Source organism: Botryllus schlosseri, chromosome 2, assembly GCF_051294905.1.
Source record: "Botryllus schlosseri isolate E-star chromosome 2, Bs_hap1, whole genome shotgun sequence".
Lineage (NCBI taxonomy): Eukaryota > Metazoa > Chordata > Ascidiacea > Stolidobranchia > Styelidae > Botryllus > Botryllus schlosseri.
The window spans coordinates 4307048-4323562 of record NC_137237.1 but is presented as its reverse complement, the minus strand read 5'-3'; positions in this window follow the sequence as shown (position 1 = coordinate 4323562).

Here is a 16515-nt window from a genome sequence, read left to right as displayed (position 1 = left end):
AGCCTACCGCATAAAGGAATTTTCGCAAACTTTGATATTGGTATATGTGAATTTTGAAAGTGTTCCATACCGAGATGGATGACGAAATTCGGTATGGTATATCTAGGTTGTGTTATCTAACTTCGCTGTAAGTTTCGGGGTTGTCACTCATTGATTGGCATGGTAATTCCGTTATCAAAGTCGGCAATATATCGGCGCGCGCTCATCTACCAGATACTCGACTTTGACAGCGAATATTACTACGCTAATCATTGAGTCACAGCCTAGAAACTTGGTACAGTGCTAGATTGCTAGATTACAGCATCAAACTATACCATACAAAATCCTGTCAACCTACTCGATATGGAACACAGTCAAAATCAACAAAGACCAATAGCGACTTTGCCTTTAATTACTGCTGCAGACGGATCGACAATAACAAAGTAACCAAAGGTATCTGGGCATGACCGTCACATGATTTTCCGAGTGTTCACACCACCTTTGAGTACACGCTGGTCGCACCATCCCGAAACGTTATGTCCAGTCTTGGTCTTGTCTCCTAGCGTGAACATGAACATGCCCAGCGCCAAAATACCGGTTCATAAAATAGTGCACACTCCTAGACTAAAGTATCCAAACTTTTTCATACTGTATTACGTTGCCGTTCTTTCATACCGTGTCAGGTGATGCCTATAGGGTTACCATACGTCCTCTTTTGAGAGGATTTGTCCTCTTTTTTGACTTTTTTGAAAGTGTCCTCGGAGGACGCCCTTTTGTCCTCTTGTATGAGATTTTGTCCTCTTTTTTGAGAATTTAGGTCATATTTATAGCAAAATGCGACTGGTGGGTATTTCGTGAGCTGGGCGGAAAGTTGACCTTTATTTTTCAGTCAACTACCTTACAATGTGGAGTAAAACACGGTATTTTGGGCGCAGAGTGGGAAAGTTGACCTTTTTTTTTAGTCAACTACCTTACAATGTGGAGTTGACAAAGTTGACCTTTTTTTGGTCAACCGACACAAAGTGGGAAAAATTTACCGTTTTTTAGAATTCTTCCCCGGTTTTGCAAGTCTGAAAATTACGAAAAAGTGTCCTCTTTTCAGATTTCCAAAATATGGCAACCCTAGTGTTGCCGACCTCTGGTTATAAATCTTAAGTAACGCACCTGCCAATGCAAGGGAGATTTTGAAGTATCCGTGCGGTTTCCGGAGGTTCTTTGCTCGCAGTGTGACGATGATGATTACCAAACTGCTGGCGATTATGACAACTGATAGAGCGATAATGACTGATACCAGCACGCTGACAGATGTCGGGTCGCAAGTGACTCGCACACGGTACTTTCCATGGAGTCGCGAGTAGGGGTGGATTGTTACCTGTTCTGCATCGTCCGTGTAGTTCAGGGGATTAACCGACAACGCGCAAGCAGGGAATACGGCGCATCTGCTTGACTCCTTCCTAACTGATAAAGAAGCACGTGTGACCTTTACAATGGCGCACATCGTGGCATTGACGACGAGTTGGACAATGGTTATGTCATAATTGTGATGCTCTATGTGTCGGAGCAATGTGTTTCTTAATCTAAGGTCGGAGAAAGTCTTTGATTCGACTCATGAACAGAAAATTACTGCTCTGTCTTGACTTCAACTTGCAATGCAATATGACTTCTCAGGATTTGCGGTTCACAACTTTAAATGGGTGGTTAGCCCATTTGGAAGTAATGAATCGAGCAATTGTTCTGCAGAAGAACACCTCATTAATTTACGAAAACGCTATTTTCGCAAAAAATGGACGTGTTATGGCTGTCTCCTTTTAAAACCTTCACCACCGCTGCGAAAGTAATCAGGATTTTATAGGCATGTACATTGTGTACTATATGCACCACGTGAATTGGATGATATCCATTCTATTCTCTCAAAAATGGCTGTCCTGAGCATATATTGAAATGCTCCATCGCAAGGGTGTTAAAACGCTCGGATCAATTTCCCAGTTATGGAACAGAAAAATGCCAGGCATTTTTACACCTACCTTGGCCAGGTAACGTGTGCAATCGTTTTAAAAAGGTAATCAAATCGGCGGTTCACCGTTGGTATTATAGTGTAAATGCGCATGTGGCGTATAGAACCAAACCACTTCTGCCAAACTTTCGAAAGGATGTACTTCCTGCCTTTAATGCAAGTAGCGTCGTCTACGAATTTAAGTGGCACTGTGATAGTAGGTATGTAGGAGGTACGTTACAAAGATCGTTTGTACGGATAATGCAACACATCCCCAAATTGATTCGGTCAAAAACTTGCGCAAATGACCGCACGGACTTCGCACGCCAATGCAAATTGGCTGCAAAAACTGACTCTTATGACGGTTATCAAGCATACGCTTCTTCGATCGGTCAACATTTAAGTGAGAACCCTTCTTGCGCTCAAAACTATAATGACGAAACGTTTACTGTCATTGCGCAAGGCAGATCCTCGTTTCATTCAAAAGTGTTAGAATCAACCATTATACAATTGACCAAGCCTATTTCATATTGACAAAAAGATTTTCTGTATAACTTACAAATTTCCCACTAGTGTGTTCTAATTCGTGTTTGTAACTGTTTATTTTCAAATTGCACTGTTACCATAGTACAGTACACTTCAAAGTTCGTTATTGTTGCCATTGTTACATTGAGGACTTCATGGTATGTAATTCCAATTGTTACGTCATACTTTGCTTTTATGGTTTTGCTTTTCATTCTGTTTAAATCCCTTTAGTGTGCCGTTAACTCTTGAAAAGAGGCACCCGAAAAGTCTTCGAGTTGAATAAATATTTTACTGCAAAGGATATTGTATTGAAAGCTATCTTCAAGTTCTGTACCACGAACTTGTTCACTATTTTATCATAACATTTTTTGTTTTGACTCAAATTCTAATGCCTACCCCATGAAATTGTCACGCTGTGTCCAAAATACAAAGAAAATTAGAATGAAAATTTGCGTTTGGAGTAAATAGTATTTACTGTGGCAAATTTTATCATTTAGCTCTGCTGCTCCTATAACTTCACTTCAATGGGTTGGATTTGAGCCAAATGTGTTATGCATCGCTTTCGTAGACAACGTAACAATTCCATGGGTTAGACCAGGGGTGGCCAACTCAAAACGGGTCGCGGGCCACTTTTCAAATTTCGTAGAGGCCGCGGGCCGCATGAATTCGATATCGATGAAAAATAGGCAACAACGTTCTAAAACTCTACGTCAGGACAACGGTGAGCTACCTAACATAGGCGATGGGCATATTGACCACAAAAGAAATAATATTTTATTAAATGAATACAAATGCAACAAAAACTCATTATCATCAATATTATTTTATTTTGAACTGTGAGGTGTGCACGATACCTGGAAACGATTTTCAGCGACTAAGGAATCGATATTGGGACTAGCGAGATATGTGACTAGCTCAGGGGTTCTCAGCCCTTTCTTGGCCGTGGCCCATTTTCCGGTTTAAAAATGTGCTGTGGCCCACCTGATATACTAGAGTCATAATCCTGTTTAATGCGTTGTCATGGACAGCGCCCATAAGCCTATTTCTCTAAAATATGCGCATTTTCTCTAACTGATGATATTTAAATCTCAATCTCCCGGGATATGAAAACGCGCGAAGCGCGAAAAGAAATTTCAAGTTGAATAAATGTCGTCCAACAAACGACCAACGAGATAATCTTGGGCTCCTTCGAGCTGCCCCAATTGGGGGTGTGGGTGCGGCAGTTACGGCCCTGGTATATCATAAGCTAAAACTCCTAGGTAGATTATTTTCGTCCGCTGCTCCATTCGCGTCGCGAAACACAATGATCAGATCCCCGCACTGTGTGATCGGGACTTTAGTGATACTATTGTGGGGAATATTATAATCATTCTGGGCCAGCATCAAACAATTAATTGGTGAATGGGGTACTATAGGGAAGTGAAGAAAGATTTTTCAATATGCATGATGTACTTTGTCTGTCTTGTACCAAAATACCTGAAGTTGGATGTCAGAATATTCAATCCAATGATACAATCAATTCCTGTGACTCTTTCATTATGTACACTTATTTCCAGGCCGGACATTTCAAACCGACTTCAATGATTAATGAGCTCCGATAAATCCACAATCCATTAAGATTCGTTGTGGTGGTGCAGTATACCTTCGCAGGAAGTTACTAATAATTTGAAATTATGGCTATTTTTAGCTTACAATAATACGGCCTGCCGAAGTACAGTAAATCTGTACATCAATTGCACTTCATTGCGGTTTCATTGCATACCCCTTTCGACGGCATACGACATATGACCCTGCCGGAATACTTGGTTACTTCAGCATTATCTTCCAGTTATTATACTCTTGAAATTATTTTAGTTGCTGTAAGCCGTAGGTTGTCATAGCCAGTAGAAAAAGCCACCGTTTCTCCCTAACGTTTTGGATTTGTAAATGCTGACTTCATACGCGCCACCACGTCTAATCATAGTCGGATGAAAAGCTTTATGTAGCCTACGTATAATTAGATAATACGAATATATTTTTAGCGAATAACATAAGAAATATAACTAAACTTACAACAATTCTGAAATTTTCTAAATAGCTCTGTGGCCCACCTCAAAATGCTCTGTGGCCCACCATGCAGTGGGCCATGGCCTACCCTTTGAGAACCCCTGGATTAGCTGAAAGACCGTCTCCACGTAAAACTCGATCTTGTGGGGAATCCCGAAGCCAGTGGTTCTCAAACTTTTTTTGACACGTCCCCCTTTATGATACTGAAAAATCGTCATATCACAAAATGCAACCAGAATGCTAACAGTCCCAACGGCTAGTTTGATGGCATGGAAGGTTATGACTGTTGATAAGAGAATTATACAATATGAATTCCGGACTATACACAGAGCAATAGCTATGAATTAGAGGTAAATCGCGCGGAGCACGAAAACTTTTCAGTTGAGCGCATCCCCGCCTCCCCATCAGATGCTTTCGCGCCCCCACAAGGACCGCGCGCTCCTCAGTTTGGGAACCACTGCCCTAAGCCGTTTTCTAAGCGTAAGTCAAGACAATATGACCATTCATATCAGCTGATTCTCCCTCGATGGAATGTTGCTGCCATCTCCACAGCCGTTTTAGCTAGTGACGAATAGTGATATTGGGTTCAAGAGAATAGCTCATTTTGAAACAACAACAACAACAAAATGTTGAAACAGTAGTAAATTTCAGCATTTCAAATTGGTTTTCTGAGCTTTCTTCCGAAATCTCAAATCAAGTCGCGGGCCGCAGAATTAGACTTGACAGGCCGCATGCTGCTCGGGGGCCGCGTGTTGGTGACCCCTGGGTTAGACAGTGTAATTTTAAATTTTTTCAGCTTTAAAAAATAATTCAAAATTATTTTACTCTTATAGCTTCCCTTCTAAGGTGGCAATGAGTCAAATTCGATGTGTAGCGTTTCTTTACCGAACAATTTTATCAAATATCCAGTATAAACGCTGCTAAATTTAGCTTTGGCCACAATGATTCGAGTGAATGTTAACCCGAATCGTGTATTAATTCTTCTGATTCGAGTCAAGTCATAGGAGATGATCTATCCAAGTATGAAATTGCACACTCTTTTCCATGAGTTAATTTATCAACGAGAATTATATTATAGATCCGATGCTATTTTCAACTCGGGAAGGCTGTGAAAGCCGATCAAGCGCGCATCGCAGCGTACGAAACGCGCAGAGTCACACACATTGGCGGAAATGACATATCTGCTAAGTTGAAAAGATACCAAAACAAATTAGAATTACAGAAAAAAAAACATTTCACAAATTAGATTAGAATTAGATTACCAGCATATCAATCTACTTAGACAATAGAGTAGTTCTTCAAGTCTGACCAGGGGAATACAAGATTAAATCAGACTTCTCGAGCGTGTGCCTCTATTTCGAAAGTGAGCACTTAACCAGGGCCGTAACAGCACTTCGTCAGCCCCCCCCCCAAAAAAAACGTTGGTCCTGGGCCCCCCATATGATGATAAACCGGACTTCTGGGGGGCTTTGCCCGCCAGACCCCCTCAGGTTATACGCTGTTTAACGATACTTGTCATCTACATGGGAGATTGTTAGTTGAGTCAGCTTTTCTAGTCTGATTGAATCGGTCAATATGACCCGGAATTGCATACATATTGCTATCAATTTTTATCCTCTCTCTGCTCACGTAATCAGATTTACAGGCAGAGCTGAGTGAGGTGTTTTTGAAAAGGTAGGACCCCTCAATAATAATTAAACATCTTCGGGCGTATGCCGTTGGCAGGAACGAAACAGCACTTCGTCAGGCCCCCACAAAAACTTGGGTCTTGGGTTCCCATAGGGTGATAAACCTACCCCCAATCACGTTGGTCGCTTTTGCCACGAAATTAGTCGTACTGCCTAGTGAGCCAGCGCGAAGCGCGCAAATTTTCGACAATTCATGACAAAATCGGTCAATATGATTGATTGCATATATTGCTATCAATTTCTTGTCCTCTCTGCTCACGTAATCAGATTTACCGGTAGAGCTGAGTGAGGTGTTATGGAAACTGTAGGGCCCATTGGTATGACTCCGTAACATAATGTTATTTTGTGACCTCTTGTCTGCTATATCAAAAATATAGAATCGCCCAAACGTAGGCTTCTAAACTAAAAGACACACACGATTTCAAATTGGTATTTCTTTACTGGCATATAATTTTTCCCTGTCTTGTGAGGTTCAGATTGTCAAGACAGGAACATTCGGCGCCAGTCATTTAGGCGCCTAATAAACCTATATGTATTTTGTATATATAACGAAGTTCTCGGTCGCAAAAGGGCCGTCCTTGTCGGCCAAGGTTTTCTCGCTGTCGATCGTTTTGGCACACTTCTTGGAGTCGCATGTTACATGGCGTAAAACTTTATATTTATTGGTGCATCATGGCCCGGTAATGGCCAACGCCGATATGGCCATTTCTATAAATGTTGCGCATTTTTTCTTGGGGGAAGAGTACTCCAGAATTAAGAGACTTGGCACTTGAAATCGCGCATTGCGCGAAAATTTTTTGAAAAAGTTGCATAAATTTTCAAAAAATACTCCATAATTTATGCTAATTCACGAAACAATTTTGTGCCCCCTTCGAGCTCGCTCGCCCCCTCCAATTGGGGGTTTGGGGTGCGGCAATTACGGCCCTGCACTAATCACACGCACGCACACGCACAGTCGCGGTCGTAGCCCGAGGCCACTACTTGTTAACAATTTACCTTCTGTAAGCCGCCTGAAGTCCTGGAAGGGAAATCATATTGCAATAGTTGAAAAATGCGACTGTATTCTCATCTGTGGTGATACCTGATCGAGTTGCTCTTCATATGATAATTGTTCTACCCTGGCGATGATTTCTCCGAGCCTGTTACAAAAAATACGTCCAACTACACGGCCACATATTTGTACCAACACGTTTAACACTCAATTTTGAATGTTTTGTACTTCCTAAAACTCACATGTCGGTAGGGCTGCGCAAATTACAGTATACCTGGATGATTCGATTCTGAATCACGCATTATGCTTCGAGTCGAGTCGAGTAATCGAGTATCACTCATTATGACGTCATAACAGTATGTAAGATGTCCAAGTTCAAATATGTATCCATTGTGGCATCACAAAAAATATAATACCTGTTATGCATCACATTAAAGATACTTTGGTACTTTTCCGACCATACCAATTTTATTGCACTTCGTGACAATATTGTGGGATGATCATGACTTCTGAGATGAGTTATTTCCAAGAACGTTCGTAGTTCTGTACTATATGTTTCGTATGCTGCAATAGGTCAATCATACCACTCGATTCGAATCATTTAAATTAATACTCGATTCAGATTCGAGTACTCGAATCATTGTGCCCAGCCCTACCTGTCGGTTGAAGGTTGACTCAGCGCAGAGGACGGTGACAGAGTCCAGATAAAGATACCATTATTACATTACAGCACTGGCGGGGCAACTAGCAGGCTAGGTATTTACAAAGCGTAAACACAGGAGATAATTCGATTTTCGTAGTCTTCGCTACATGTAGGCATTTACAAGCGAAAGCACAAGAAGAATGCGTTGCCGCATAGTGATTTCGGTATATATTTATTGCTGTTCGTTTCTAAATGGTAAATTATTGTTATAGAACAGAATTTTAGGTGGGGGTGATGCCCTGATCGCCCTATAGGAGCCACTGAGCATAGCAATAGTTTTCATTATAGGTCACTGGGGAAGGATATATTATGTTTGATCTTTGATTGTTGTCAAGGTCACATGAAGGGTAAGTGGTAGGGTTACCATACGTCCTCTTTTAACAGGATTTGCCCTCTTTTTTGACTTTTTTGAAGGTGTCCTCGGAGGACGCCCTTTTGTCCTCTTTTTTGAGCTTTTGTCCTCTTTTTGGGAAATTTAGGTCTTAGAGCAAAATGCGAGTGATATGCCGCAAATTAGCACAGAAGTGACGCCCCGGCGGTTATTTCGAAGTGAAAAACGGTGATTTGAGGTCTGAGCGAAAAGTTGACCTTTTTTGAGCTCTGAGCGGAAAGTTGACTTTTTTTTTAGTCAACCGATCACAAAGTGGGAAAAATTCACCGTTTTTTAAGAATTCTTCTCCGGTTTTGCAAGCCTCAAATTTCTGTTAAAGTGTCCTCTTTTTAGATTTCCAAAATATGGTAAGCCTAGTAAGTGGGAGCAACGAACACCGACTGCACTGTGACAAGACTTGAGCAAAATAGTGCAACATTGGAATTTCATGCTGACGAATGCATCCAGTCACCGGGCATAGCGTGCAATTACTCACCCGAGATCGCGCTCCCCGGAACCAAGCGCTGCCAGACTCGGAAAAAATGGTTTTATTTCTTCAACATACACCTGGTTCCAGTTAATAAATTGGAACGGGCCGGCGATATTTATACCGTATCGTGAGGTGATAGTTGCGCTGCGTAAATCAGGAAGAGTCCTACTTCGAAACATTGTAGACTTGGCGGAGCTTCCTGGTAATCGGAGGTCTGCGTTGATAACTGGCGTATTTGCCATATCCAGTTCGTCTCCACGATACGCAGCATCTAGCGTATTTGAGGTGACAGTCTCGTTTCCCAGTGTATTGTCAAGGGCACGGAAATTTTTCACAGTGACTGCCGGTACATTATTTTGTGCGGGTTTACGTGAGTCACGCTTTATCCTGCCGAGGTATTCGAGCGTGTCGACGTGGGACTCAAACTCCTTTCCTGAGACGGCATGTCCGCTGTTCTCGAGATGGAACACAGTCATGATCGCCACACTTTGGATAAGTTTTAGGAGCATATTGAAAGTATAGCTTTTCGTATGCCGGAACGTTGTTCTCAATACTTAGTGTTCAAACTGTTCATAGTTTGAAGAATTGAGCTGTATTTCAACTTATATCTCAACTAAAACACTGCGCTGTCAACAAAACACAGTAATCGTATCGTTTTCTGAAACAGTCAGATAGGCCTATTGAAGCACCGATGTGCATTTATTGCGCGCTAGAAATTTGTTTTCTCAATGTTGATTTGTCCAAGAGTTCCTGGGTAAGATAACTTTTAATCGCTCACTTTCTTATATTACTGCTGTACTTCTCCAATGCAATAAAATCTATCAGTACTGTATGCTTTTATACAAATCATGCGGCGTTTCTGTAACTCCATGACTTTGGTATACGCTCCACATAGTGTTGTAACCTCGGGCCCGATATATCCCGATTCCGAGATCCTGGCGGGATTTCAGGCTATATTTCTGATCCTGATCCCGGGATTAATTCCAATGAAATCATGGTAGTTCTAGAAAGCATATACCAGAGCTTAGTAGCGACATATCTCTTATTTTGACCATAAAGCAGCGTCGGCTGATTGTCTGAAACAATTCATATTTGAGTGATATCAAAAGACATGGCACAAGCCGTAGCCTACGAAGATCAAAACCAACCATAACAATGATCTGTGACGCAGCCACTTCCTTCGTAGGCTACGGCCTGTACCAGTCATACTGAGTATCGCAGCGTTTGATGCGGCGGAGAAATTGTGGTCGGAATAATGGCCTCTCAAATCGTGCTATTTAAAAATAGTTTCCAAGCGCATCCGTTGAATTATATCAAGGCTATGCTGAACAGCATGAAAATCCTTCTCGGCAAAATACTGAAATGAATTTGGCACAAGAGCTGTGAAGCTGTGAGCTGTGAGCTGTGATGAACGTGTTTAAGATCAAACTGCGATGCTGGCGTACGAGTACTATACACAGAGCAAGGCCGTTGAATGAAGCCAGCAAAAACGGCCAGAAAACAACAATTTATATCAATCACTGACAATCATTAACCCAACATCTGTCGCGGCTGAGTGCGAGTTGGATATTTTCTCCATTAAATAAGTAAACCGTCTAGCTGGACCAGGGGAGACCAATCTGCAGGCACAGAACAGTAATTGTGCAGCCGTCTCCACATAATTCAAATTAGCGTGTTTTGGCGGCCGTCATCATGCAATTTGAATTTACGAGTTGGCCCCCGAATTTTCGAGCCTCACGCGATTCACAGTTACTTTATTATTCGATTTCAATATGTTAGAGTCCTTGCAATCCGATTTCCTATGTACAAAATGTGCGAACCGAAGGGAAGGATAATGCGGAATCAAAAGAAATACCAACTTAAAATCGTATATGCTTCTCACGAATGAATGTTTTTCTGGTACGTTTAGGAGATTCCAATACATGTTTTTACTACACAGACAATCGCCATGGCATGTAAAGAAATATCAACATGCAACAAGTTATTAATAACAACCCGAAGGCACATCATCATTAATTACGCGCCCAAAATATTTTAAAGACACCCCTCCATCAGCGCTAAATTTGAATCTGATCACCTGGGTTGAGAAAGGGTGTATATTTGATTGTAATGTGTGCAGCAACCAATACTTTTGACGAAATGCATACACGGAGTTGAATTTCGCGCTCATCGCGACAAGACGACCCATGCCAATAGCTTATTACAGGCCGGTGCTTCCCAACCGATGAGGAATTCCCCCCTTAGGAGGAATTTTGAAATTTTTAGGGGGGAATTTGGCTTTGGGGTTGTATCGGAAGATACATTGGGTTCACAATGTGACATATAGATCGAGGGCGCATGTCACATTACACCGTGCGAAGCTGCAGTTGAGAAATTCGGTGCATATGCATTTAATCACTGTATATACGCTATCAAACCTCATTTTCAGTGCCACAACTTGCAGTAGTCGTTTCAAATTACAATTTCGATTTTAATGTCTATGACGTCATAAAGGTACACACTAGTAAGTCACTTTAACACCTAACGAAGGAACGGAGCTCCGAAAGCTCGTGTGATAAATAAAATTATTACGTTGCAAGTGCATGGACGCTAAATAAGGTGTGAAAGCAACCAAGATCTTAATATGATATATTAACATCACATAAATTTGTACCTATAGGGTTGTGTTTAAAACAAAAATCAATTTAAAACAAACATGTTCTAAACAAGGCCCTTATTTAAAACATGTTTTTTATAGTTTTTTCCAAGCAATGAAGTCTAGTATATTCAATTGTGACGTCATAGTGGATTGATATTCACCATTGAAAATATAGGGTAAATATAGCTCGTTTGACGAAATAGATTTCCAACCTCTGTCATATACTGACCAAAAATATCTACGTCGTCATGCAGCATTTTTACGGTCGGCGGTCATCATCATCAGAACATTCAGTTCGTACCATTATCTAAATCTACGTACTATAACTGTTGAACCGACTATTTTGCGGGTTCAAACCAACCCATATCGTATACATCGGCTCTAGGCTCATATAGCATGTTTTTGGAAAGTATTTACATAATTAAGGCATATTATACAACTTAAAAAATACACAATTCTGTTTTGTTTTTAAAAAGGCCTTTGTTTAAAACTCTGTTTAGAACATGTTTTAAACAAAGTGTTTAAAAATACCATTTGTTTTAAATGCAACCCTAGACACGATAGTCCCGCGTTGGTTCGTTACCTGACAGCGTCAACCTTCGACGAATAGAAACCGACTATTGCCTCTTTCATGCGTAGGTTGCATGTGTCTAGTTACTAATAAGATGAGTACGGGCGATACGTGGGCTTATAAAGCATGACAACGAGAGAGATGTAATGCAAAGTTCAATAAAAAAAAGGACGTATATTTGTCTCGGAGGCAACCGCAACTCGAATCGCCACTCGCCAGTCGCGCCACAGGAGTTAAACCAACTCGGGCGCGAACTGTGAGTCGCGTCGCGGCGCAAGGCACTCTGCCCACAAACGGCGAACACTTTTCTTGCTCGTTTTGCGAGGCCAGGAGCAATGTTCCCTCTAAGCTGCGCACGTGCGCAAATGCGCAGTGCTGAACCGGTCTCTGCGCACAGAAAATCTTGGCTGCGCACAAAAAATCCGTAGGGATGACTTTTTTTCTTTTTTTAATTGCTGTTCTCCAAGGGACCGCGCAAGCGCGCAGACTCGTGAAAAATCAGAGGGAACATTGCCAGGGGCCAATAGTGTTATAGGTGAAGTCTGAAACCGAGGTACAAGTGCGGCCAGTAAAGGTAAATATATTGCGCTCTGTGAAGAAATGATAATTTGCAATGACGTGCGCCTCACGAAAGAGATTTTTCTTTTAGTATGGTCTCGTACGCGTGAGCGATACTGATATCATTTCAGTAGCACAATCTTTTCTGGGAATGGCGAAATAACATGGTTTAACTAAATAACAATGGGCTAGCGCGAAGTTAATCTGCGAGAAACTAAGATTTACTGTACAATTACATGCCGTGAATTTTCGTAGTCATCATTTTCATCAGGCAAATCTGATCACGTATGGTGAGATAGGATAATATGCAGAATATGCAAGTACAAGCACCAACATTGTTGAAAAATCCATCCCCTTGCAAACGTTGATCGGGAAACGCTGCAACTGTGCACTGTAGGGCGTTGAATTACATCAGCTTAAAAATTTGATATTATTCAATTCGTTTTCTGTCGATAAGGTAATATCTAGGATTACCACATTTTGGAAATCTGAAAAGAGGACACTTTTGCAATACCGGAGGAAAATACTGAAAATTGGTGAATTGTTCCCACTTCGTAGTCGCAGGGTCGTAACTGCCGCACCCGGGGGGGGGTGAGCTCGAAGGGGGCCCAAAATTATTTTGTGAATTAGCATAAAGTACAGGGTATGTTTCAAAAATTTATGCAACTTTTTCAAAAATTTTTCGCACTGCGCGCGATTTCAAGTCGCCAAATATCTTGATTATTCGGTACTCTTCCCCCAATAAAAATACGGTAGATTTATAGAAATGGGCATATCGGCGTTGGCCATTACCGCGCCACGACGCACTAAGACAAGTTTTAGGCCATGTAACATGCGACCAATCCGAAATCGTGTGATCTTTCAGTTTTGTTACGTTTGGGCGATTTTATATTTTTTAATATAACAGACAGGAGATCACGAAATAACATCATGTAACGAAGTCATACCAACGGGTCCGCCCGCCCGAAGATTTACAATTATTATTTACGGGCTCTGCAGTTTCAAAGACACCTCACTCAGCTCTACCGGTAAATCTGATTATACGTGAGCAGAGAGGACAAGGAATTGATAGCAAAAAATATGCATTTCCCGATCTTATTGACCGATTTTATCATGAATTATCGAAAACTTTCGCGCTTCGCGCTGGCTCACTAAACAGTACCACTATAATTTCGTGGCAAAAGCGAACAATGTAATGGGGGGTGGGGCAGTTTATCACCCTATGGGAGCCCAAGACTCAAGTTTTTTGGGGGATGGGGGCGGGCTAACGAAGTGCTGTTTCGTTCCTGCCAACGGGTATATACACCGGGAGATGTTAAATTATTATGGAGGGGTCCTACCTTTTCAAAAACACCTCCCTCAGCTCTACCGGTAAATCAGATTACGTGAGCAGAGAGAGGATAAAAATTGATAGCAATATATACGCAATTCCCGATCATATTGACCGATTCAGTCATGAATTATAAATATTTCTTATGCCTCGCGCGTTTAGGCGAGAAAAGGTGACTCAGTAAACGTAAACCCAATGAAGCAGATAAGTAACGGGAAACAGCGTATAGCCTGAAGTTCTGCTCATTACAATATGGGGGGCCTGGTTGCGCACTGTTGTCCAAGGGCCTGCGCAGTGAGTTGGCATGTTTGCGCACACTCGCGAAAAATTAGAGGGAACATTGGCCAGGAGTTTCGAAATGGATACGCGCCTGATGAATAGGCTAGATATTTTCTCAGCCCTAGATGAGTTATTTCTACCGACAGTCGGGGAATCGAGCTCCATCCGTATCTTTTTAATCGATCCTTGCAAACTGAGCAACTTGCTTTCAAACATATATTACTACATTATTACATATGAAGCGCGTTTTAGCGTTCAAACGACGGTAGGCTAAACGCCATCACTTTTTGATAAATGCTAGGACTTATTGTTGGATTCGTACCAGTCTGAACAAAATGCAACCCCCAAACTACATAGCTGGATGGATGCTGTTATCTTCGAAACTTCGAATTCTCTGAAGTCAACAAGAAAGACCTATAGATATCTGTTGCATGGGTTCTTACGTGATTAATCTGGTCGCTTCATACTAAGAGTACATAGGTACGACGTAGTCGTGAGGTGAGGCCAACAACCTTCTTAGTTCAAAAATGTGAATCGGTAGAGTAGACGGCTGGTATTGTAATTAGTGATATGAAGATATCATTAGGTATATATATTTAGGGACATGCCTCAAAAGATTTCTCAAGTGCTCAACTGCTATCTTGCGCAACGAGACATCTAGTTCTAGATGGATGATTTAAAACAGGGCCGGCCAACCCGTGGCCTGCGAGAAGGTTTTGAGTGACCCGCGAGGTTATTTTCGAAATTAGTAATGTTATCAAAAATGGATTGCCCAGATTGCGAACTTGCAAAGCCAACCAAACATTTGATTGTGTGGCCTCAACACTTGGGATGTGACGACTAGAATATCAGTTCCGACGCATAGGCAGACCCATGGGCCAGTGACAATTTTGGTAGATCTTCGTTCATTACAATAAAGCAGAATATTCTGCGGCGGAATTATCTTCACGATTCCCGCAATATTTTAATATTGTTACCCCCTCTAGAGAATAAAAGAACGCCTAATGTACCAGATTGAGTACATATTTCTATATTCGCAATTACGAGAGAAAGCGTCGCCCAACACTCGACCTTGCGTTTGCGCTCGCAGAAAGACCGTCGACGATGAAACCTAGGCACAAAATGATTGACGCATGTTGGCCAAAGCTTTCGATATCGAGATGCCCAGGCGCCGAATAGGCCAGTCCTTGCGAAGTGAGTCCAGCGATATACAGCAGGCCCGCAATATGCTCACGTAATAATATTATTGACCTATAAACTTTCAAGAATTTTGGCGCTGCGCGCGGATAGTGGCCCGCGCAATGGTTCGTCGCTTGTATGTGGCCCTTCGACCGAAAAGGTTGGCCACCCCTGATTTAAAATGACTAAAATGAATTTAGATTCAATATACCTACGACTCTTTTTTATATTGTAGGTGTGTGAGATCAATATAGTGAGATTGAATGTAGCTTATTTCTTGTTTCGGAACCGCACATAGGATCCGCAAAATTCTAGGCGAGAAAATGATGTGAATCAATACTTTGAGGAGAAACAATTCCACTTTATGTCGGTAACTAACGACGTTTGTGGGGTTGAAAATGTGTCTGGCAATGTGAACATCTTTCGCCACCCTTGCATTACATCAAACGCTCTGCAAACTGCCACTATGCATTTGTCTATCACATTTCCCATATAGAGAATTATCGATTACAGCGACATCGTGGCTTATTATTCTTGTCCGCAGAAATGATTGCCTTGCAGCGTCCCAAGTGTCCATTTTCAATTGATTTGTTCAGAACTTTTCACTCCGCTGTCAACGGTATCTTTTCCTATAAAAGTATACTGTTCGCGGTTGGTAATGATGATCGAAATATCCTCCAATTCAACGCGGCACAAGGCAAAGAGAAATGCTAGCTCTGGCCAGCAAGTCGGCAATCGATTGCAGCGCTCCCCCTTGTCGGACAGTAACCTTTTTATTGCGTGTCGGCAGTGAGATGATGGTGTAAATTCCGTTCAACCATTTCTTAACATTTGCAGCACAGAAGATGTACTGACTATGCTCGATTGAAAGAGGTTTATTTGGCTTTGTGTAGTACAGATCATAGATCTTGGGATGACTTTCAACCAGGCCTGCCATATCTTCAGAACATAAAAGGAGTTCAGTTTTACAAGCAAGTAAAACGGAAGTAGCATTGGTTACCTTTGAGTTTGATAACGTTTTACATTTTTCTGGTAGTCACCGACAAAGTGACAATAACTTTAAATCAAATTTAATTTTCAGATTCAGGCCATTGATACTTCGCGGTTTTTGCAAATAAGGAATGATCATGTCAACGAGATCGTGAAATTGTTTACACGAAATATCATTGAAATTA